The 24,773-nt window shown below is 48.5% G+C and overlaps 1 long non-coding RNA gene across 9 annotated transcripts in view; it reads right to left on the bottom strand.

Moving 5' to 3' along the window:
• The window catches only part of LOC116229331 (uncharacterized), a 103,440-nt gene that overhangs the window by 72,177 nt on the left and 6,490 nt on the right, over nt 1-24,773 (bottom strand). For all 9 annotated transcript variants that reach the window (XR_016464131.1, XR_016464133.1, XR_016464129.1 and 6 more), the window contains exon 2: nt 3,018-3,174. This is a non-coding gene — a long non-coding RNA (uncharacterized LOC116229331). The remainder of the gene's footprint in view (nt 1-3,017; nt 3,175-24,773) is intronic.

Genomic DNA, 24,773 nt, shown 5'->3' on the forward strand with positions numbered 1-24,773 from the left:
GAACCTTGAATGCACTGTGTCCTCTGGCAGTGACAGAATCGTTCTCAGTTGTGCTGAAGGTGGCCTCCTCAAGCCAAGCATCTCTGTCACGTTGGCATTTTGCCAGCCCAGGACTCAAGTGCAACTCAGCCTGCGCTCCCCCAGACCTGGTCACCTCCCTGCTGACCCACAGCACTGCCCCCTGCAGCCTCAGTGCTAGCAGCAGGGCAGGGAGAGCTTTCTGGGGGGGGAAGGGAAAAAAAAAATGCAGAAGCTGGCAGAAAGAGATGAGCTGGTGTCATCTGCCATGTCACCTCTTTTTGAAGGCTTGGGTTCCTTTATATTCAGTTCCACAAACAGCAGCCAATAGTGAGCATTAATATTAATAGTGGTGCTTTGATTATCGTTACTAACAACAGTTGATCTACTTGAGGACTGGAGGAAAGCCTCTTAGCAGATCCAGTGCAGTCAAAGAGAGAATGAAACGTTCCCCCTGCCCTGCACAAGGAGAGCTGTGCTCCCACAGTTCCCCTGATTTTATTCAACCCATGGTGCAAGGCTCCTCTCCACAACATGCCAAAGTGCCTCACCCCCCGTGCACAGGGCCAAGCCGTTGTGGCAGCGCTGAGTTGGCCAGTGAGCCAGCGGCCAGCAAGAGGAAATGAATCCCCAGGCCCCTCAGCCACAATGCCGTTAGAAGCTAACGGGGGAAGTTTATTAAAAAATAACAGCAGCGATAAAAAGGAGGCAAGGAAGCCGCCTTGGAAGCCGTTCAACCACGAGGCCCCTTCAAATGCAAACACTCACCAGCCTCCCCCGGCTGCACAGCACTACAGGCTGCAGCCATCGGCTCTGCTGAGGTCCAGCGCCAGATCACTTCTGATCAAAACCAGCCCCCACCAGCACTGCTGGGAATGAAACACATCCCCTCACTGCCTTCTGCCAGCACTGGTTCCAGCCTGGCCAGCGATGAATGAAAGCATTTCACAGAAGCTGCCAGTGCCACTTCCCAGCAGTTTTCCTCCCTGCAGCTGGGGATTCCCCAGCGCCTGCCTGAGGCTTGCCCAGTGCCTGCTCCCTGCAAGGCAGCAGTGGGACCCTCCCAGCCTTCCATCCACACTTTCTTTCACTTTGTTTACAAACAAAGCACAATCCAAGGCTCAGGGTGCAGCCTGGGGCTCCCCCAGATATCACAGGAATCAGGTCTGACTTCCCCGAGGAACGTGCACCTTGTAATGCTATTTCCTGAGCTCTCCTTTCCCCTTGTCTCCTTCAGCAACACCACTGGGAAGGGTGACACCTCCAACACCCCTCTAGCCCATCCTCCAGCTGAGGAGCCAGAGTGTGACCAAGACCCATGAGGGCCTCTCGCAGAAGCAAAGTGCAATGCTCAGTTTTCATTACACTTATAGCACATCACCCCTATAGCAAAACTCTCCATGCACGAGAAAGTTCAGCATGACTCAGTGTAGTGGCAGTACATTCAGCTGGGGCTTCTGAGGCTCAGAATGTTTCAGGGCAGAGCCATGGCTGCAGCTGGGCCACCATCAGTGTACTGGGTTTGGCTGTGACCTGCTTGATAAGATGACACTGGAGACAGTGTCCTGCAGCTGGTTAATGCACACTGTCCCTCACACTGAGCCCAAAATGCTCATCAATCACCTGTGCAAGCCAGAGGTAGGGCCAGATCAACCTTTGGGAGCCAAAGGCATCTTCGAGTGAGGTGCTCCAGGTGGATCTCTGGAGAGGCTCATGAGCATGAATTGTTCCCACAATGATCAGACCCCCATACATCTCACTGCGAGCACAGCCAGTGCGAGAGTAGAGCATGCCAGCTCAGGTGCCCCACGCATGTAACCAGCTTCATCTTGCTGGTCCTGGAGGAGAAGCTACACCAAAAACTACCAGTTAATGCTCATCCAGCAGATTTTCCCCTCCTGCATGCAGCTCTCTCTGCCCTGAAGAAGGTGGGCCTGAAGCATATCCCTCATCTCGGAGTGCAAGATTCTTCCCTCAGGCAGGCGCAGGCTCTTTGGAAGATCACCATTAGACGCAGGTGAGACCAGATTAGCCCTCACCATCTGCCAGCTCTGGCCACCCACATCCATTAGGAGCTTCCTCCCGCCCCAGAGGCCTTTCCAGACCCCCCTGAAAGTTTGCCAAGGATGCTGAGGCAGCACCAGAGGTGGCAAGAGCTCCATCCGACAGCCTATGATATACTAATCCTGGGATTAACTGGAGTTCAGAGGTTAATTACAAAGGTGTGGAGAGGGAGGGGGAGAGAAGAGGGGCCACAGAAAGACTCAAAATAACTCTTCCTCCTAAGAAACAAGCTTGGACCAAGGCTGCTGCATTTTTAGAAAGACATCATGAAGAAGGCAGTGCTCTGGGAAGATATGTTCTCTCACCTGAGGCTGGAGGGATCACCCCAACTTGGTCACCCTGATTCCTGACCCATCTTTGGTTAGCCACCAAGCAGCCCCCAGAACCCAGTTTGCAAAGTTTATATAGCCTTCCCACAGAAGTGTGAGAACTAAACCCACTGGAAACCGTGCATGGCTCCAGCACAACCCAGGCCAAGCAGGAACATAAAGTGGGGACGTGAGGAGTAAATACCTCAGTGGGAGGGCGGCAGGATTTACGAATCTTCCCACCCAGACTGATTTCAGACATCCCTGCAGTGCAGAGAGGCACCATGCAGGGAGACCTGAATAGGCTCCCAGGCTGGAAGCAGCATAAACACTTCAACCTCAACTCATTATCAGAAAACATCACTAATTCACTCCAGCACAACCATCCTAAGTGTGGTTGTCTGGATTCCAGGCCATGAAGCAGCTATATCCACGGGACACTATTCTGCATTAAGTAGCTGTATGCAAAGAGAGATGCCCAGGTGCTCTGCGGGGGAGCCCCTGCATAACCCACTGAGACCTGCTGACCCCAAGAGGGATGATGAGGTCTCCCCTAAGCAGGGACTCCAAGTCTCAGAGGAGATGATGCCAGCACACCACCAGGTTTCTGGCGCGCCCCTCTCTTACCCCATCACCACCATGTCTCCAAGGATTCCATCGGAGGTGTCACCAGTCAGGATCTGCAGCATACAAGTACACATCTGGAAGGAGTTAGATGACGAGAGCTTCTGCCAGCTGTCTTCATTTAGATTTGTTCATACTTGGAAGCGCTGTGCAGCGTGATCTGTAAAATAAAAAGTTACACTGATTGACACGAGCTGAGGGTTTCCTCTGAGACACTCCCTGCCCCCATCATCTCTGCCTGGGAAGCCAGCATTAACGCTTATTACATCCTGGACGCCGGCAGCGTATAGCAGAGGAGGCCATGCAAAAACAACGAGGGCGCAGCAGTTAACCATCGCCTCTCTTCCTGCTAGAGCGCAGTCAGCCCCAGCACGGGTAGGGCATCTGTGGGAATATTCCCCTGCCTAATACCAGGGCAGTCCTAGTGATACCCCAAGAGGACCCCACTGGGAAGCCAGGACCCGTCCCTGGGAGCTCCACCCCCTGCTGGGTGCAGCAGCACAGGTCCTGGGGGTTGCTGGGCTCCCAGTTCCCCTCCCTAAGGGACAGAGGAGACACAAACCCTGTCACGACCATAGCTTAGGCATCCTTTACCCTGAGTTTAATTTCAACATTTGCAATACCACTGAGCTCAGGAAGGGCTGCAGAGCTCACCAGGAAACAGATGGAAAGCTCAGGGAACCTCCTGTTTCTATTACTTACACACATTTCTCACCTGAAGCTATTTCTACAGCTTTGCCTCTGGGTATAGGAGAGATTTGACAAGGTCTGAAGCCAGACAAAAGAGTCTACCAAGAAAGCAGTGTCTAAGCTGTCACTGATTCTTAATGGGTTTGTCAACACATTGGAATCAGCTGCTCCCAATCTGATAATCTCAGTCCCACACACAGAGCCAGGGGCTGCTGGGAAAACAGCTGATCCATTTCAGGATCCTTGGGGTTGAATCCTTCCCTTGAAAAATGAAGAAAGAATAGGACAGGAGCTACCAACCACTGAGATGGAGCTCTACATCCTAAGGAAAATGATGCTGCTTTGCCAAAAGGCAGGTAGGGTGATAGGGAGGAGTGATGATGGAAGTGTATGTACTGCATGACACCACTGTACCTATGCAGAGCCTCCTCCTGCTTCTACAGGGCACGTGCAATCAACTCAAAAGCAGCACAGAGTGCTTGCATCAGAGCCTGTGCTATAGCCTCATCTATGTGACACACAATCTCCCAACAGGGCTGCCAACGCTGGGCCCCAGCCAAGAGCTTGCATTCTGAGGGACATGTCTTCAATTAAAGTCTTTTCTTCCCCATTTTGTTTAAAATTGGGGTTGAGCTGCTTCTAAACAGATGTGTTGGGGTAGCCAAAATATTTGCCTTTCTGCTGGCTGCTTGTTTGGCATCCACACGTGGCCATTGCCAAAGTACTTGTCCCTCCCACCCGCTTTGAGTGAGAGGCAGCTTTATGGGGTGAGAACCCTCCCTGTGCTCATCCAGAGGGCCAAATGCATACAGTTCCACGTTTCTCCAATGTCTTACCTGCAGCCCAGACAGCTGCCGCGATTGTTGGGTGCTGCAGATAAGATACACTGCATGCAGGCAGCAGCACCCCCAGGACATCTGTCCATGTGCTCACTACAGGGACCAACCCTGCAAAATGCAGCAAAACACCCCAGGGACTCCCCACCTGCTCAGAGACATTCCTAGAAGAAAGGCTGCTCTACCAGCCCCCTGCTGTGGTTACCATTGGGTGCTCCCAAGCCCTTAGCCGTGTTAGCCCATAGCTGTGTTAGCGCTACCAGCAGCCAAGGTTGGAGATGGGGAAGATCAAGGTGATCACCAGTGAGAGAAGCAGGGGTTCAGTGCACCTCTGTCACTCATTCTGGCTCATCTTAGCATGTCTCGGAGATTATTTCCAGCTGCAGGGAAGTTTCTCTGCATGCAAACTTCTGTGCCCTGCACAAGGAAATCCCACCACCGGAACCTGACCCCCATGACGCAGAGGACAGACAGCCGGAGGGGCCGTTTACGTGCAGTCTGTGATGAGGGCTTGCAGGCGCACCGCTTGCCGTGCGGGGCCAGGCTGTGCAGCGTGCAGACACCCTGTGACTCAGAGCATCCTCACCAGCATGGCATCCAGCCCAGGCTGCAGCTGGGGAGCCTGCCTACATCACAATGGGATCCAGGGGAAGCCCCTGCTGGTCTCACCCTCTCCTTTGAAGGCACAAGGAATAGGATCACCACAACCCCCGTGCTCCGCCCCCCTCATTGGTGCAGACACAGATCCGTTTGGGCAGGCAGAAAGCCACAGCCACTTTTGGGGTCAGAAATGGGGCTGTCTCACCAGACATCTCGTTTCAGCTCTTCAGCATGCTCTTGCCTGCTGAGTTAAACTCAAGCTCCTGCTCACATGAGTGCTCTCAGCAAGGTTCCCCAAGCCCGACACACCAGCTTGACCCTGCAGCAAGCTAATAACCTGTGGAGAGGGCATTAAACCAACTTTTACGCTTGGGAGCCAGATTCAGCCCTACTCAGTCACACACCTGAACACCCATCCATGATGCAGACAACCGTTGTTGCCAGGGCTTTCAGGCTACAAATGCTCCTGGCACATCCCCTGGCCAAGTCTGAGAGGCCACGGTGGGAGGCTCATGTTTTAGCCATCTCTCTTGCTAAGTAATAACCTGGTGGGAAGAAATGCTGGCACTGGTTCATCCCAACCCCAACTAAACTATCCATGTCTCCTTACACCATTTTTTCCTCTCCCAGGCCCCTGTTGTTTCACTTGTCACTGCCTGGATCTGAGTGTTCAGGAAGGACCTGGATCTCTTAAGGCCAAAACAATCCAGTCAGGTCAATCCCTAGGCCCCACCATCAGCTCTTTGAGTCCCACTCAGGAGCTTGCTCTTCCTGGAGGCTTCTGTCCCACATATCTCCCAGCAGCCCACTGCTCAGCAGAACAGGAGGGTCAGGAGCTGACCTGGGAACATGTCTTTTGCTGTAGTCTCACAGTCTGAACTCATGCACTTCTAAGATTCACTTGGTCTCTGTAGACTTCAATGCTTCTGTCTGCTACTTCACTGAAGCATGACCCAGGTGCTTAGCTGCACTTGTTCTACAGAAGCAGACCTGAGCTGACGAGATACCACACTGCTCAGAAGGAAAAGAATTAACTTCAATAACAGTTTAAATGTCAAATTCCCCTATGGGTCTGACTTCCAGTGGAGGCCTGCTCTGGACTTAACATTCAGGTTCTCATACACCTTGAAGTTTCTTGGAGCTCCTTGCAGCCCAAACACTCAGCATACTGGGACCTGCATTTGGCAGCAGAGAAATACAAACAGTGAAAAGGGGTTCAGTGATCAGGAAGAAGGTGCACAACCTGGGTGAAGATGTCCCCATAGCTCCCAATCCATTCCCTTCACCAAGGTCCTTTCTCTACTCCTTTGTCCATTAAAGGTCAAGGAGAGAGGACATCAGCATAGCAGCCCTGGTCACGGTATAAGATCCTAGTTACATCCTGTAGGCCCCTCGCTACTGCATCTAAAAAAACAGCTTTCCACCACCACTTATAGGAACATGGCTGGGATCCATTTATTAACCAGGTGGAAGTTCTTCCTCTCCAGTGCTCCCTGTCTGACACATCAGGAGATCAGAAACTCTCCCTTGCTATCTGATCCTCAAGCAAAGCATGCGAGTGCAAAAGGAGTGAGATATAAAGGTGCAAGGATCTGCTGATCCCACAGCCAAGTCACCACTGGCTCCTTCAAAGGGTGGGCCCTTGAAGAAAGGACACATAGTACAGAATAGCCAGTTTCTTGCCTCAGCTTAGACCACTGTAGACCCTCTCTTGAAGGGCCAGAGAATACAGTCACGTTGTGAATGTGACCCCCTGTAGCACATCTGTGACCCACCTGCACACAGGTGACAGCACTGACAGCATCCTGAGCATCCCAAAGGAGAGGAATCACCAGCCCATGTGTGCTGCACAGGCTACCCCTCTGGCTCTGAACAAGAACCCAGGGCTTCCCTCCCAGCCTTTCAGGTGGGACGTGGATGGTCCCCCAAGAGCAGGGCCCTTGAGAGGGTCCCTTCTCAGCAGGGCTTAGTGCCTATACATACTCCACAGGAGTACAGGTGAGGAGGGGGGATGGTGGCAAGGTTTTGCCTGATCCCTGGTCACCAGCAGCTCACTCACAACCTTGTCATGGTCTCCCAGACCATGGCACTTCAAAGAGTGCTCCCCACTGAACATGCAGCAGGATGAATTCCTTTCTTCTTAGTAGAAATGTCTTGCTATTTAACAAGAATTACCCCATTATCTCAGTACCTGGGATTTTTCACTTTGATTGCCCAATGCTTGTCTGATGAGCTTGAAAGGAGGACGAGGGAGGTCAAGCCAGCCTCCCCAGAATTAATGAATATCATCTCAAAACAACCTCAAAGATGTCACAAAGGTCTTACCCGAATCATTCGCTGCTCAACTTGACGTAGTCATCCAGTAAACATGCCAACCATCAGCCCAGCAGTGTCACACACCATATGTCCCAATTGGTTACTCACATATGCTACTCTTAGTTCTACTAGGGAGCATTTACATCTTCATCACAGAATCAGAGTGGGACTGTTTTTTCCAGTCTCTTCTGAGTCAGTGGTGAGCAAGTGGGATGTGTGGACAGTGTCTGGTGATGGTATGCCATGTATACGCAGTTCCGGGAGAATAATTAGGTACATGGCCACACTGTAACCTCAGCCTTCCTCTGTGGTCCCACATTCAACCTGGAAGCCAGAGAGCCAGAGCAGAGCTCAGCCCCACTGAACCCAGGTGGAAGAGAGCTTTGGTTTGAATGCAAAGCTGGGGAGAGGAACTCTTATGTTCCCTGAAGCACTCACTGCCCCATGCCTTACAGTACAGGTGAATGATGGTGAGACGACAAGAGAATAGGAAGGATATCAAATTCCCAAGGCTCAGCACTGCAGAAACAACATTAATAAAAATCTCTGCTTAATTTGTATAAGACCCTTTCTCTTTCCTCTACTCTTCCATACCCTCAATCTTTATCTTTCTCCCTCTCTGACAGCCCTCCAACCTGTACTCCCAAGAAGAAGGTTATGATAACAGCGAGGCTGGATAATATCACTGCTCTGATGCCCAGAAAGCCTTTGGCATTTTTGCTGAGAGCTCTCTCAGGGAAGATGCAGCCTGGGCTCAGGCAGGCTGAGACATGTGGGAGGCTTCCTGCTGCCTGGAGCTTCAACAGGGAGGACCAGGATACTCCATCCTTCATGAGGTGCGAGCTTCTCACCCTCCACAGATAACCTCCAGGGGTGAGACAGGGTGTGGTGCCCAAATCCGTAAACAGCCCACATGCATTTTCAGAAATCCCCTCATCATCCTAGCAGTCCTCCCTAACAACATCTATCAAGGATATCTGTACTCCCATATATACACTAAGGCCTCTAGGCAAAGCCAAGCTGGGCTGGCAAAACTTGCTTGAATATTATGGTACGGTACAGCCAGGGACCTCTGGTGTGCGGGCTTCATGCGATTGTCTTTCAGCAACTCTTTATGGCACAAACATAAAAGCAGAGAGCAGCTCAACTACTGCTCTCTGCAGAGGAATCGGGAGTGTTTGCAGGCTGCTTTTAGAGTCCTCCTCTCCAGCTTGTCTGATCCAACCCTCCCCTTCACTCCTAACAAAGGAAAGGGCTCACTGGCCCCAGCTGGCTTTTCACTCCAGCCATCTTGCCAGATGTTGGTCATTAGCAGGGACCAGCATAAACCATGTCTGGCCTCTCAGAGAAGCCCCCATGCTTCTGTTAGTAGGACGTGAGCAAGGGTGTGCGTGTGCAAGCCAGCATGCATTCTTATAAGTATGTCTCCACAGGCCACAGTAACATAGCCGCTCCTTTGGCCACGCACCAGAGGTGAAACGTTTTTTCTCACGCACGCACACTCTCAGCTTTTGCTCACCCTTGCCCCCTTGCTGCTTCACGAAGCCCCAGACCCAGCTGACTCAATAGCTGAGCTATCTGGAGGCACAGAGCTGGAGGTCTCCCTCCTCCTCAGCTGCACTCCTGTCAAGCACACGGGCTCCAGCTTCTGACTCTGCTTCCTCTTGTCTGCTGTCCTGTTGCAACTCCCTTTCCCTTGTCAGCCTCAGAAACAAGGAAAGTCCAGCTCTGATTCATCTGCTGTGGTTCTGAGGAACATGAATCCTCAGCTTTCAGTTTCTGGGGATGGAGTGGGATCTGTTTACTCAGGGATGTAAAATGAAGTCATTTTTTTCCCATTTATGCCAACAACGGAAAATGATTTCAAAGGGAAAGGAGTGGGCTCAGATCTGGCCTCAGACAAAAGCTGGATGAACTCAGATCAGAATTGAAGTCAAACAAAGATTCTGGGTGGTTTGACCATAACACTGGTAAGTCCGGACGCGCCTTCTCTGCCTCCACAATCAGAAACTCCAGATAACTCTGTGTTATGGGTAGGGCTAAAGCCTATGAATCCCAATTTCTCCTATGAACTTCTGGCCATCCAAATTCACCCCAGTACCACTGTTAGGACAAGATTCCAAGAGTGCTGCCCCATTAGGTCAATTCCTCTCCCTGAGCTGGGAGGGAAGCCCTAGAGTCCTGCTCCACAAATAGCACTTTGGCTTCACTGTTTGAAGCCACCCATTGATCCAGTAAGGGCAGTGGAGGTGTCTGGGACAAAGCAAAAAACAAGTCTGGCTTCATTCATATACACTGCCCTTAAAAAAAAGGACACAGGATCCTCAGCTCATGCCCAGCTCAACTCTAGGTGGATCTGAGGTCAGGTACATCTCAGATAGATGCAGGAAAAACCTTTGACTCAAACTGAATCTACAATAACGTTACCTCTAACGTGTGTGAGTTGAGTGTTTTTACCCTCAAAGCTTTATCTGCTCTCAGGTCTTCACCATTTAGCATTTACATGTGGCAGCACAGCTCCTCAGCAGATGCAGATAGAGAACATCAAGCATTGGGTGACTTCTTAGAAAATGAGAAGATGCTCATTGCCCACCCTGCTATAGTGCCCGCTGCAACTGCAGCTCCCACTGCTCAGCTGCGAGGGCAGCACCTGGGAGGCACCAAGCAGAGACCTGTGGCTGATAGCTTCAGCATTTCAACAACTATCTCAGGCACAGTGGGTCAGTGGTCCAACAGGAGGTCTTAGCTCCCAGATGGGGCTCTGCATGCAACAATAACAACAAAAATTTGTTACTGCAGCCCTTGGAGATACACTTACAAGAACACATGCTGGCTTGCACACACACACCTTTGCCTACAACCACGTTCCACTGACAGTGGAACATGGGGACTTCTCTGAGAGAGCAGAGCCATGGAAAACATATTTATGAAAATCTATGTTGCTAAGCAGACATGCAGCTGGGATTCACACCAGTTGAAATCTCCTTCGATCCCCCTTGGCTCTGTTCCCAGATATAATGAGTTGTACTTGAGGGAGCTCAAAGTCATGACTTCAAGGGTCCTGCTGCCAGATTCATGGCCAAAAGAATAGGAGTGGGGGTGATCCATGATCATGTAACTTCCCAGGACTAGAAATGTCATCACTGACTTCACTGGGTGCATTGCACTGCTCTCCAAAACCCTGTAGAGTGACTCGCTGACATCATTCCTACGGCCAGGCTTGGCAGAGGTGGTTGGGATGAGGCCCTCAACAGCCAGCAGGCCAGGGATGGTCTGCATGGTTTCCATATGTTAGTTGTTTCTCAGGATTGTGTCATAGCTGCTTAAAAGCCTCAAGTGCCCTCTTTAGCTCACCGGTGCAACAACTGTGACTGCTGCTTTGCACGCAATTTCAGCAGATCTGTCGCAAGACACCCGGGCTAATCGGGCAACCAACTGGAAATCCTTTAGCTGTTTCTGCTACAGGCAAAGAGAGATTAAATGTGACCTCCACCTAGAAAAGTGCCTTTTTGTTGAATTGGCTATTAAATATAAGGTTTTGTCTGATGCTGAAACACTTTCAATGAACCACAGCAGTATTTTCTACTGGAGACACATCTGTGCTTTTCCAAATGTACTCAGGCAGTGGGCAAGTGGGACATACAGGCACACGGCAAGAGAAGGGGAGAGGGGAAGGGGAGAGGAAGAGGAACAGCTATATAAGCACAACAGCAGAATGCTGCTCTAAAAAGGATTGGAAGAGAAGGAATAAAGGTTCTTATTGTTAATTAATATAATTACATCCTAGCAGTTGCAGCCCCCAGGATCTATAAAACAGACTGTGTATCACAAGAAGCATCCTTCCAGAAACACAGAATAATTTCTCCTGGAACTAGCATGTGCCATTGGGTTCAGCAAGGGAAAGTGCCAACTCTTCAGTCACCAGAACTTTCTGCCTCATGCTTCAATGACTCAGAAGATATCCTTCTAGCATCTATTCATTTCTTGTTTCCCTTTTCATCATATTTTTACTATTAGCTATGGATAGTCAGGCAGGAAATATTACACAGTCTGATTTCTGTTACCTAGTGTATCAAACTAAGGCTTCTATATGGCTTTTCTCTTGCATATACTAGTAGGCAAAATGATAACTTTCTGGTATGGTTTCTATCTATGAGATGCAGCTGGTGCAAGATGATTTCTAGTGCAGACTGTGTTCTGGAAAAGAGGCTGACACGTCTCTACTAGATCTAATCCGGTATTTCTCAGTAAGAATTTTTCCCCATAATGAAAAAAATCAACTTACTGGAAATGAACCTTTCTGTGGAAATTTTCCAATGCTAACAGATCATACAGATCAAAGTTAGATACTCAAGGGATGGAGGGAGACCCAGATTCAAGGTCTGCATCAAATGGATTAGAGAGCCTAATTCATTACACTGCCACGGTTCCTCTGACAGAATGAGACCTGTGCTCAAATCCCTTGCCTAAAACATACTGAATCACTTACACTACATGTCTCTTGGACAAAGAGAGAAAGCAACTCTATACAGCAACGTGAAGGATGAGGAAAATGTCCAGGATGCCAGAGACAAATCTTGGCCCCTGCTACAAGCCAAGCAAACATTTAAACAATTCTCACTTAGAGCATCTTCAAAATGCTCTGTGCCACACTACCCACAGTGTTCTGGGCAGCCACTGTGCTCAGTATCACTGCAGCTCTCATTGCCTGGCACATCTCAGGTGCTCTTTCACTCACGAAGCTAAGTGAGGACAGCTGGAACCTATATAGAGGGAATGGCCTCAAGTTGTGCCAGGGAGGGTTCAGGCTGGATGTTAGAAAAAATTTCTTCTCTGTAAGAGTGGTCAGCTGCTGGAATGGCTGCCTAGGGAAGAGGTGGAGTCACCATCCCAGGAGGTGTTCAAGAAACATTTAGATTTTGTACTGAGAAACATGGTTTAATGGGGAAATATTGGTGGAAGGTCGTCAGTTGGACAAGATGACCTTAGAGGTCTTTTCCAACCTTGGTGATTCTATGATAAATCCAATTGTTAAAGAGCTGAAGCAAAAAATTGAGCTCCTGCAGAGTGCCATTACAAGGACATTGTGAGCCTATCCAACATCTCTTGTGATCGGAGTTGAAGACCCTTGTATTGGCACTCTGCAGGACACCAATTAGGCAGTCAATGAGTCACCTCATTGCTGAGAAAACAGCGGGACCTAAATCACCCAAGTTCCCATTGGCAACCCTAAAAATAAGGTAATTTCAGGTGCTTTGGGCTCCTGGAAGTAATTTAGAACCATCTAAATGCAGATAGCTGTCAGATGAGAGGGATCTTGCCCCTTCCTTCCAAGGAAGGTCTTGGCCATGGGTTTCCACCATCTTCATCCAGCCAAAACTGGTGACTAACACCAGTCTCCCCATCCTGCTGCCAGCACCTTCACTGCTGTTTGCACAACCATTTCTCAGCCTGGGCAACAAGTGTTCTGTTCCATGAAGGGCAGCACCATTGCTGCTGACAAAACAAGGGAAGAAGGAGACAACTGGGATGAAGGGTGAATGAAGGCATCACCTGCCAATTTAGTGGACACACAGGATCAGGTCTACTTCAGCCAATCTGCACTGTAAACCCAGATTTCTCCACACGCTGACAATGTTCTCCTGGACAGTCCCTATAAATAGTACCCAAGATGTGTCACTGAGTGGGCACAGGCAAGTATTTTGCTTCTTCCTCTCCAGAGGACCCATTGCCTAAGCATGGCCCTAAAAAAAGGGCATCTCTAGGAAGACTGCAAAATAAGACAGAATTAAACAAAATCTACATCGCACACCCACTCCTCTTCAGCAGGAAGTACACGGTCCACAAGCCACATCCTGGCTGTTCAGCCCTCAGCACTCCATATCAGGAGCACAGGCCCTCTGCAAACCACACTGCACCACTACTAATGCAGAATAACACTGACTCCCAGCCAGCAACAACAGCCCTACAGGCCAGGAACTGCATAACCCCTGAGTTTCCCCAGACTGTTGTAAGGAAGTACCAACAGTGAAGCACAAGCCTTGTGCCCTTATTTTCTACAGAACCATGCTGGTGGGGCTGTCTACTCTGGCACATAAGAAGCCACCTTTGGAGCTGGGCACCAGCTGTGGATTTGTTTTGCAGGGGGTACCTCATTCAAACTCACACTTCTGCCATCCTGTGGGAAACTTGGCTACCAGAAGAGCTTTGCAAGCTACTCCCAGCTGCTTTCTGAAGGAAGCAATTCCCAGCCGCTAGCTTGTTGCTGCAGGCTAAGGAAGGGTGCACCTTCACAGCACTCCTGCTCTTTCCCCTTTGCCAGCTCTTCTTACTGCTCTGCTCAGAGGCAACAGCTCCGGCACTGCAGGACTTTCCAGCTACAGATCAGCTCTGGGTAAAGAAGCTGCCCCTGGCCCTGCCTTCCTAGCCTGCCCCATCCCACTCCAAAAGCCCTGCTGGCAGTGTGCCTCCTGGCTCCTGAGAAAGCAACCCCTCAGGGGCTGCTCCTAATTGGTGGTTTCCTCCTCTTTCTCTTATGTTGTTGCATTTTGCTCCCTCGCTCATATTTTGTAAGGCTGGTTTTCAACAGGCTGCAAAGGCTGCCAGATCTCACTCTACCTTCAGACTACTACCACTTGGGGAAAAAGTCCTGCCTTCAAACCAAGCCAGCTGTGGCTTTGTGCCTACGCATAGACAGGGCCAGTGGCCCCAGCCATAAGGGCTCCAAGATCTAAGGCATCAGGCCTGCAATCATCTGGAAAACACCTGAGCTGATGGGCACAGTAGCCCAAAGAAGGCAGTCAGGGAATGATTTCCCATGTGTGCTCACATGAGATATGCAAAGCCATGGCATGGTAGACGTTAAGCAGGCAAGGTCAACACGCAGACAGGTATCCTGGTCTAGTATTAGATATGGAAGTTGGCAGCCCTGTCTGCGGCAGGAGGGTTGGATCTTGATGATCCTTGAGGTCCCTTCCAACCCAAGCCATTCTATGATTTTATGATGGTCTCCACAGACTGTAATCAGCCTGAGTGTTACCCACCTGTCACTACTACCCTCTCCTTCCGGGAACTGAGGAATTTGAAAACAGCACTTCCTGAAGTGCAGATAGATTTTACTGCCATATGCCCCAGCTGCTGAGAAAGGAATGACTGGACACAGGTAATTCGCCAGGAAATGGCAGACACACCGAGGAGTCTTCTGCTTCCACCAGTGAGCCAGGCACAGAAAACAGGGGCTGGCAGATGCTCTCCTCCTGCTGCCTTGGTCATTTGTGTGCTTGTCTTGCCCCTGACAACCTGACTGCCCTTCCCTGAAAGCCAGGACACCGCTCTTCCAAGGTGGCTTTGACTCATTTCTCCCCATGCAGGGTCTTGTGAGTGCTTTGGGCAGCAGAATCAACATGCTGACACTGAACATCCACCTCAGGATAGTGGCAGCTGAGCCAGGCAGCATCCTCCTTGCCATGACAGCAAGCCCTTACTTTGGCAGGGCTGTAAGTGCAGAAGGGCTGGTGTCCACCCCCACTTCTGCACAGCCAGATTCTGTGCCCAGGGAGCAGGCAAGGAAAGAGGCACATGGCGATGGTTGATCAAAGCCACAAGCTGTCCTCTGAGAGGAACCCCTGGCTGAACTCTGCGGTGGCAGCTGCAGTCCCTGTCCCCACAGGCAGATTGTGAGAAGGAAGCTGAAAAAGCCTCACGCAAGCACAGACAAAATCTTCCTGCCTCCTTCCCTCCAGCATAGTGGCTCCCTTGTAAGCTGCTCAGCACCTCATCTCCAATTTCCCACCAACTCCTGGGCCTGAGCAAATCCACAAGGTACCAAACCTCACCTGCCCCTGTCCTGGGATCCAAAGCGGGCAGCCTCCCTCCTCCCTGCTCCCACCCTTTGCCCTCATCATGGTCACATCACTGCTTGGAGAGGTTTCTCGTCTCTGAGGAGCCCACACACGCTGTGACTACTGAACCCCACACGTGGCTGGCAAGCCATGAGGGGCTGTTTGTGCTCCCGCTCCACTTTGCAGAACTAGCCAACATACCATGAATTACGAGTGTCAGATATCACAGGCAAATCTCCAGCTGGATTTTCCATTCAGTTGGAGCTATTGGTTCAACAAACGGCAGCAAGTGCCTTCAAGTGTAAGAAAGAGGGGTGACTGTCAGAGAAGGGTCAGGGCTTGATCCCCTGCATCCATCCCTCCCTCTCACTCTCTTGTGAGCTGGTGATGGGTTGCTCTGAAGTGCACCGCCTGAATATTCAGGCAGTCTATCTCGCATCTCTGATCCTTTGATGCTATTTGCATACAAATGTCATCGGAGATAAGGAGCAAAGGAGGGAGACAGAGACATGATTGTTTCTAGAGAGAATGGTGCACTCTCTGCTTTCCCATGAAGAATTGGAAGTCTGAGTCCTTTCCAAGCTCTCGGCCTTGCTGTGCTGTGGGGCCAAGCCCACCACCAAGCCCAGGCACCAGGGCACCAGAGCACCCAATTCACAGAGCACGTCCGACCCTGTGAACAGCAGAGCATGAGAGTGGCCAAGTGAGATGAGAGTGTATTTCACTGTGTGTTACTACAAATCACTGTATGCTTTACAACAGAATGCAGAGGTTTCCGTTGAAATCGTGGTTTTCAGGCACAAATGTGCACACAGTTTATAGTCTAAAGAGAAGCAGATGCTGCTGCAAAAGTTCACAGCAAGGAACAGACCAGAGGCTGTCTCAGTCCCAGCTGAGTGCCTCCGCTATCAGGTAACACAGTTGCTTACATGTGGGGAGGGAAAAACACTGGAGGGAAGCAGCATCTGTACAATAAAGCATGTAAAGTACATGGGAGCCTCAAGCAAGGAGTTTCACTGGTACAAATCCCCAGCATCACACATTCTTGCAAGCAGAAGACATCCTAACGCAAGCACATGAAATACCCGCAGAGGGGAAGACAACTGAGTGTTGCTGTTGCCCTTGAACACAAAAGGATAAACTGATATTCCACAAGATGAAGAAGAAACCGCTTCAAACTTCATCAAAGTAAATAATTTCCTTCACATCACATGCAATTGGACTAAGCCACCCTTAACACAAGAAGTTGGGAGGCCAAGATGTGGATGAGGAGAAAAATAAAAAACATAATAACAACAGCTAACAGCACTTTTGGAAAATAAGTTAAATTTCATATTGCTGGTCTCAATCCCATCTCTAATGGTTAAGAACCAGAAAGTGATCTCAAGTGTGGAAAAGACTGTTACATCTGCCTGCTGCAAAGATCTTGCACCTTCCCTTGAAGCATCTGGCAAATGCATCAAAGACGGCATCAGAACAACAGCACATCAGAGACAGGTTCCTGGAATAAATGGATTTTGAGGCTCATCCAGTTTGGCCGTTCCATGGCTCCAGAGTTTCCAGTGTCAAGATTGCAATCTCCATATTTGTGTATACAAAGTTCTTGCAGACCCCAGTGAAGCGAAGCCATTTGAAGTAGCACAGTGCTTGTGACGGGTTGTGGATCTCATTATGCTGTTGCTGTTTTTCCTTAAAGCTCCAGATCCTGATGACAGATGATTAGGTGAAAACACGTTTTCTACACAGCCCTCTTCGTTGTGGGGAAAACTAAATAATGTGATTCGAAGGCAACCTTAAGGCTCAGAAATCAAGAAGCAAGGAGAAAAATGCAGCATAAAAGCTCTCGACTTTAAAGTTATCACAGATTTTCATGGTCCAGCTTAAGGTGTCTAAAACTTTGGGGCTTAAAATACTGAATTTGAGGCAATATGAAATGCTTTGAGCTCCCTCACATCTCAGTTCTTGCTAGCTTCTCATAGTTGTAGGGTTTCTGCTCAGCAGCTCCTCAGAATCCCTCATTTGTGGGGTCTGTCTCCCCCCAGGCTGCCAACTTCCTCAGACATCTTACTCAAGTCGCTGTTGTTCCTAAAGCTCTGGCTAAAGGACTCACTTTATACAGAAACATACAACTTACAAGGGAAAGTTGCTACGCTCCTAAGTAGACAGAAAAAGCTAGTAATGGAGCCTGAATATAACCCCAAAGCCCAGTATTCCAGGTCTGATGAAAACACCACTATCTTCTTACACTCTTGAGGCATTTATGATTTGAGAGATTTGTGTCCTGTGTCATGCATCTGAACTGCTGGCAACATCGCTTTCCACACTCCTCAGATTTGAACAGGTGCCCCTTGACAGCTTGCTCCTTATGCCCTCCGAACTTTTCATCACCACTTCCTTCTTGAGGGCTAAAATGGACTCCACAGTGATAATGAAAACAGGACTTTGTTGTTCAGTTCCTTCCCTCACAAACTGGAGATCTGGCTAGGGCTGGCTCCTGCTCAGACACCGATGGCATGTCCTCAGCATAGCCTGGACTTTGGTCCAGCAAATGTCACTGTGGAGCATGGTTTCCCCCCTCCCTGAGCCTTAACTCCCAGCCCTACTGCCTTTCTCCTCCTTTTTCCCAAGGCAGAACATCTCCTGGTGCCAGGGAGAGCCACCAACTCTCCTTTTCCTCCTCTGTTTTGTTCTTGACTCCTAATTCAGATGGGTGGGGGGTGATCAGGAGACAACCTGGCAAAGATTATGCCCAGTTTCCTAGAGCTCTGGTAATTTGCCTCCTGTTTGTACAGCACAGCACACTGTAGAGGCTGGGCTTTCAGAGCCCCAGAGAATTCCCAGCCGAAGTCAGAGGGATTTGGACCTGAGGGTGAAGGCATTAACAGTTTGCAGGGGAAGCAAGTCAGTCAAACCTAGGCTCTGACTTGGCTTTAACACACAATGTGAACATACCCACGTACTACACAGTCTTGTCCTGGAGTCAATATCTTATGGCGGCATCTGGAAGGTGAAAGTAGGTACCTCCTAACTGTGTAACCTGCTTGGCAAGGGGTTTCCAGCCTGTCCCTCAGCCTGCTGCACAGGTGTTTGAGATTTGCATGTAGTGCAGCACACAGGCAGAGCTTTTCAGGGAAGGTGTGCTTTCCAGCTCTTTCCTATGCCAGTATTGCCGCCACCTGGAGATGAGAGGAATGAAGGCCTCCCAGCCTTTTCCCTACCTTTGTCCTTCTGCCTTTTCTCAGACACAAAGCACCCTGTTTTACTGCAGTTGAAGGGATCAAGCTGGCACCCCCAGCTCTCTGGTTACCCTGTTGTGAGCCCAGCCCTGAGAACGTCAGGGCCCTTCTGCTCCTTGGTGAAAACACTGCTGGCCACTATGGGAGGCTTTGGCTGAGATACACAATTCTGCACCTTTGGAGAGGAGGCAACTTGCCTGTGCTTTCCTGTCCTTGCTAGTTCAGAATTTCAGCTACAGAAATGCATGAATGAATGCACGCCTGTGTGTTTGGCAGAGCTGTGCACATAAAGAAGAAGGGGCTTTCTGCAAGTATTTTATGGCAGAGAGATGGGAGAGCGAGGGAGCTTATGCACTGCATGTGCACGTGCACATTTTCATGTTGTCTGCACATTTGTGCAAGTATATGTGTATTTCCATATTGTATCTAATAGGCTCTTTGTTTCTCCAGAGAAGAAGGAAAAGGAAATCCGCATGTAATGAATCCATTTATTTTATGGAGCTCCCCTGGAGAGGGGCAGGGAGCACGATTTATGCAAAAAAACAGGCAGCTGCTGTTGGGAGGGGTACACCAATCTGGTTTTGATTTTCATTCGTAAGTGGAGGTGGCCACACAAGCCAAGGCCTCGTAAACTCCCTGTAGAGAAGAGTGGCCCGTTGGTGTGAGGCTGTCAGAGTCTATCTGGCCATTAGTATCGAGTCGCTCGCCTCTGCATCTGACTAATTCCCGCCCCGTTGTTCTGCCTTCCCAGGATGCGTTTCCCCGTGCTGTGGCCTCCCATTAGAAGACAGAGACAGAGCTGTACTGGGGTATAGACTGAAATCTTTGTGTTGAAGGGCAAAATGCCCTTTACAGAGCATTTGCTATTTATGTCATGGAGTATACTGTATACTACAAAAACAACAACTACGTGAATTGTGAGTTACAGGCCAGTTTCTCTCTGCCATTTATAAGACGGAGTGAGATGATATGGAAAAATTTCTGGGCTAGTGGAAATGGCAAGAGACGCTGAGACAAGACACCACTCATCTGCCTTTTTTCCATCCCTGCCATTTTGCAAAACTCAGTGCGTGCCATCTGGGCATTTGTTGGTGCAAAGGGACATTGGAGATTTTCATAGTGGAAAACATGTCTCAACAGTTGCAGTGCTTTCAGTACAATGCTATTTTATTATCTGATTTATCATCAGATCAAGAGTCCATCAAATTTATCCACCAGTAGCACGAGAAAAAATTGACCTTAGCATCTTCTAACTGACACTATGACTGTCCCATATTACAAAAACGCATGGCTTAAAAAATTGACCTTAGCATCTTCTAACTCACACTGTGATTGTCCCATATTACAAAAACACATGGCTTTCTGATGATCTCCACCAGGCCAGAGCTCATGTGCCAGTAAGAATCTAGCTCAAAATCTCACTCAGTGTCTGTATTCTTCACCATCACCTTGTGCATGCCCAGTAGAGCTAGGTAGGTAAGTGGGCAGACAGATATCTCAATTCAGGAAACTCAAAATGAAAACTGGTCCCAAAACTACCCTCACACACTAGCAGCAATTAATTACTGCACAAGGTTAATCAATTAGTCAATTTTTGTTACTCTCCGTAACTCAGATGTTCTACATTTTCTTTCCTTATAGATAAATATAGGTATCTTTAGTAGCCAGCAAAGGATATGTAGAATTTGAGGAATGTTGAACTCTCCATCCCATGGACATTTTCATTTCCATTTATTACGAATATTTCAAGTCATACACAGAGGATGAACATGTTATGAAATCTTGACTGAATGGCAGGATGAACATCTTAGGAAATCTTGGTTGAATGTGCTGTATCTGTTAGATTTTGTCACTAGTCCTTTCCGCTCTTGCTTGTGCAATCTTTCATTTTAATGTGTTCATACAGACCAAAGGGAAGAAAGGTACAATTACACCCCATAACTGGTTACGTCCCTGAGGCACTCAAAGACTAAGGTTTGTCCCACATTGCAAAGCTCATCCAGCCAAGGGCTAGAGGGCTGCTGATGTACCCGTGCCAGCAAAAAACCTCACGTAGATGCATTTAAACTGGTGCAACCCTATACTGTCTTCTTTTTTGTCACTGCATAAACAAAGGGAAGAGACCTATGCAGGGAAGAGAAGAGACAATAAACAGTGCCCAGTCCAGCAAAAGACTCCACTAGACGTACAGACCATATTCCCACTAGGAATAGGCTGTGCCAATGTAGCAATACTTTTGATCATTTGGTAACTAATGTACACTACTATTTCTCAAGCAGAGCCACATACATAGTATGCAGGTGCTCCATACTTCATGAGTGGTTAGAATGCAAAAGCTTATTCTTGCTATTATGCTGGACTTTGACTTTTGCTTCTAAAAATGTATAATTTGATCAACGAAAGAAAAACACGTTGGAAAAAAACTTTTTGGCTTACCAAGGTCATGCAACAAATCTGTGGCAAAGCACAAAACTGAACATAGGTGTCCTGCATCTTCAGCTACTCATCTAAGAACGTGGGTAAGATGCTGCATTTGAAGCAGGACAGTCTCAAAGCATCCCAAGAAAATTTATACCATCATCAAGATTTATCAACCCAGGAAACAGAAAGCAAAATAATCCTGGAAGAAAGGGTGAGCTGCCTTGACAGATGCACACAGTACTGTATGCCCACCTATGTTACTGCATGGCTACAGACACAGCTGAATATGCCACAACACAGAACTACATACATTAGTATGTCATGCTATTATATGGCACTTCTACAAATACACAGTTCTGAGGACAAGCAGAGGGATTCATTTTCTGCAATATCTCTGAAGATCATAGAATCGTGGAATCGTTTAAGTTGGAAGGGGCTCATATGCACTCCTCTGCAATGAACAGGGACATCTAGGATAGATCAGAGACCCATGCAGCCTGACCCTGGATGTTGACAAGGACAGGGCATCCACTGCATCTCTGGGCAGCCTGTGCCAGTACCTCACCACCCTTATTGTAAAAGAATTCCTTATGTCCAATCTAAATAACCCCTCTTTTAGTTTGAAATCATTCCCTCTTGTCCCACCACAACCAACTCCACTAAAGAGTCTGTCCACAGTGAAAGCCAGCATGAATCAACATAGAATCACAGAATCACAGAATCACCAGGGTTGGAAGGGACCTCAAGGATCATGAATCTCCAACCCCCCTGCCACACGCAGGGCCACCAACCTTTCCACCTAATGCTAGACCAGACTGCCCAGGGCCCCATCCAATCTGGCCTTGAACACCTCCAGGGATGGGGCATCCACAACCTCCCTGGGCAGCCTGTTCCAATACCTCACCACTCTCTCCGTAAAGAATTTCCCCCTGAAGTCCAACCTAAATCTCCCTTCCCTCAGCTTAAAACCATTTCCCCTTGTCCTGCTGTCACTCACCCTTTCCAAGAGTTGATTCCCCTCCTGTTTGTAGGCTCCCTTTAGGTACTGAAAGGCTGCAATGAGGTCACCCCGCAGCCTTCTTTTCTCCAGGCTGAACAAGCCCAGCTCTTTCAGCCTGTCCTCATAGGGGAGGTGCTCCAGTCCCCTGATCATCTTCGTGGCCCTCCTCTGAACCCTCTCCAACAGCTCCCTGTTGGTCAGTTTGTCTGGAGGGGAATGTTTGAAGCAAAATATCTGCTCTAAGGTTACTGACTCTGAACAGAACATCAAGAGATCCTCGGCTGACTGGTATCCCAGGCCTCAGTGACATAAGCTTCCTCATCCTCTAGAGCTCTTTCTGGTTTTCCAGAACTGGAGATCAGCACAACCCCACACTGCAGCCACTTGTATACAGAACTATCCTTACAAAAAGCTATTTCTCTTGCAAAGGGCTGATAATATAGTCCTGAAGAGGACACTCAGAACCATACTGCACTTTGGAGATGAGCTCAGCAGCACTTTCAGAATCACACGCACTTTCCCCACCATACTCAGGCCCTTTGCAAAATGGAGATTCAAAGCGGTCGCTTTGATTAAATGCTTATGGCCACTTAAGCATCTGATTGCCATGCACGGCCCACCTGGCAAGGCAGGCACACCTCCCCCAAGCCCACACTGGGGCCATAACACTTGCAGGCTGTGTAGGCTGCTCTGCTTCAGGGCTGAGGAGCCTGCCACATTCCCTTCCAGCTGTGTCGTCGGCAGCGTCATGCTGACAGGTTCAAGCCGTGCAGAGAGGGTTGTTTTTATAACCTGTTCTCTTTTAACAAAACTTTCCCAAGCTTATTCCTCTCCATTACAGTCAAGATCACCTACTGCTCAGGAGGATTCAGATTCTTAAAGGGAAATTGCAGGAATACAGGAAAGACTGATGCATAGTGGCATTCAAGGAAGAAAAATACACCTTAGAACCAACCAGTTATTCCAAATTCTGAGCTCTGCAACATCCCTCATTTCTGACTGGCAAGTCCCCTCTTTTCTCTATTGTTCCTGGTTCCACAGTAACAAACTCTGCAGATGCTTCTCATACTGACTTGTAGCTCTTCTACTCTTCCAGTCCTGGAACCAAACATTTTGCCCACCACTTGACTTTGATCCTTAACTAATAACTCAAAATGCCACAATGCTATGCTAGACTACACATTACACCTCAGCTCTGTCATTCTCAGTAAAATTGGTAAGCACAAGTAATTACAGGATGGTTGAGATTGAAAGGAACCTCAGGAGGCTATCTACTCCAACCTCCCTGCTCAAGAAGGGCCCACCTACAGCAATTTAACTAGGGCTATGTCCAGACAGCTTCTGAACATCTCTAAGGAGGAGGACTCCACAACCTCTCTGGGCAACCTCTATTACTGCTCCTTCATTCTGTTAGCAAAAAAAAGCACTTCCTGATGTTCAGAGGGAGCCTCCTGTGTTTCAGTTTGTGCCCACTGCCTCTTGTCGTGGCAATGGGGACCACTGAAAACAGACTGGCTCCGTTCTCTTTGCACTCCCCCTTCAGGGTTTTTTATTTCTATACATTTCGATTTTGTTACATTGATGAAGTTCCCCCCTGAGCCCTCTTTTTTCTGAACAGTAGGCTGAACAGTCCCATCTGACTCCCTTCTTCATCATAAGAAAGATGTTTCGAATCCTTCATCATCTTCATGGTCCTTTACTGGACTCTCTCTACTACATCCATGTCATCCTTGTAAAAACTCTCTGGAGCTTTTAGTGAGCTGTCAGCAGTGATGCTCAACTCTTTTCCTAAAGAGAAAGAATTCAATTAGAGCACTTTAAGATGGCTGAGCAAATGAGTTTTCTCCCAAGCATGCATTAACTTTTAGCATTCTACAAGGAACTTCATTTGCCATTGAGACGCTTTTTCAGTAAGCTTAGCTGGGTCTCTCTAAACTTCCTCACAGTCTTTCTTTTTCTTGACCAAACTAAATTTGGCCAGTGCTCACATGCTACTATTTAAATCCCCTGCAGTGCAAATGAAAAAAACATGCTATAACAGGATTCTAAACAATGCCATTTGTTTTTTGTCTCAAAATTTTTGTATTGAATTTCATGCTCTTGAATCCACAGCCCTGGAGAACAAAGTCCCCTTCCTACCCAAAAAGAACTGAAAAGGCATGACAAGAACAAGTTTCTTCAGCACTAGGGGATCAGCTTTTATGTTCCCTAGCGAGTTTAGATTCTGAGGAATATTTAGTCCATAACTTCTTTGAGTAAACCATCAATGAGAGCAATGAAAGTCCAATGTCTTTTTGAGACAGCAATACTCTTGCCCACTAGGAGTGAGACTAGAAAAAAACTTTTTTCACACATGTGCTGCCAAAGAGCTGTCAAATGGGAACAGCTTATTGTGAAATGTTTTTGTCATGAGAATGAATATTCACCCAAGAACAAAACAAAACCTATCAACCTCTCTGACTTTAAAAACAAAAAGCCCTCTGGAGGAGTGTTTCAAATTTGTTCACCACCCTCAGTTGGCTTGTGATCCAGGATCCAGCAAAGTTCAAGAGCTGCTGCCCAGTAGGGCAGGGAATGAGATCCCAAACAGGTGTGGACCAGGTGTGAAAAAGAAGAAGGTTAACACACCCCATCCATCACAGGTCAGCACATCTGTAAAAACGGAAATAAACATTAACTCAAGGCAAAATCTTGTCTGGAGATGAGCAGAATTCTCCCCAGTGGCAGCTAAAGAATATCATGTGGTGAGGACTGCAGCTGAGCTGATTTACTGCTAAAATGCACTTGTATGGCTGCAAGAGGCACTCATTCCCTCATTG

The sequence above is a fragment of the Phasianus colchicus genome, chromosome 2 (assembly GCF_987193195.1).
Source record: "Phasianus colchicus chromosome 2, bPhaCol1.hap1.1, whole genome shotgun sequence".
NCBI classification, from domain to species: domain Eukaryota; kingdom Metazoa; phylum Chordata; class Aves; order Galliformes; family Phasianidae; genus Phasianus; species Phasianus colchicus.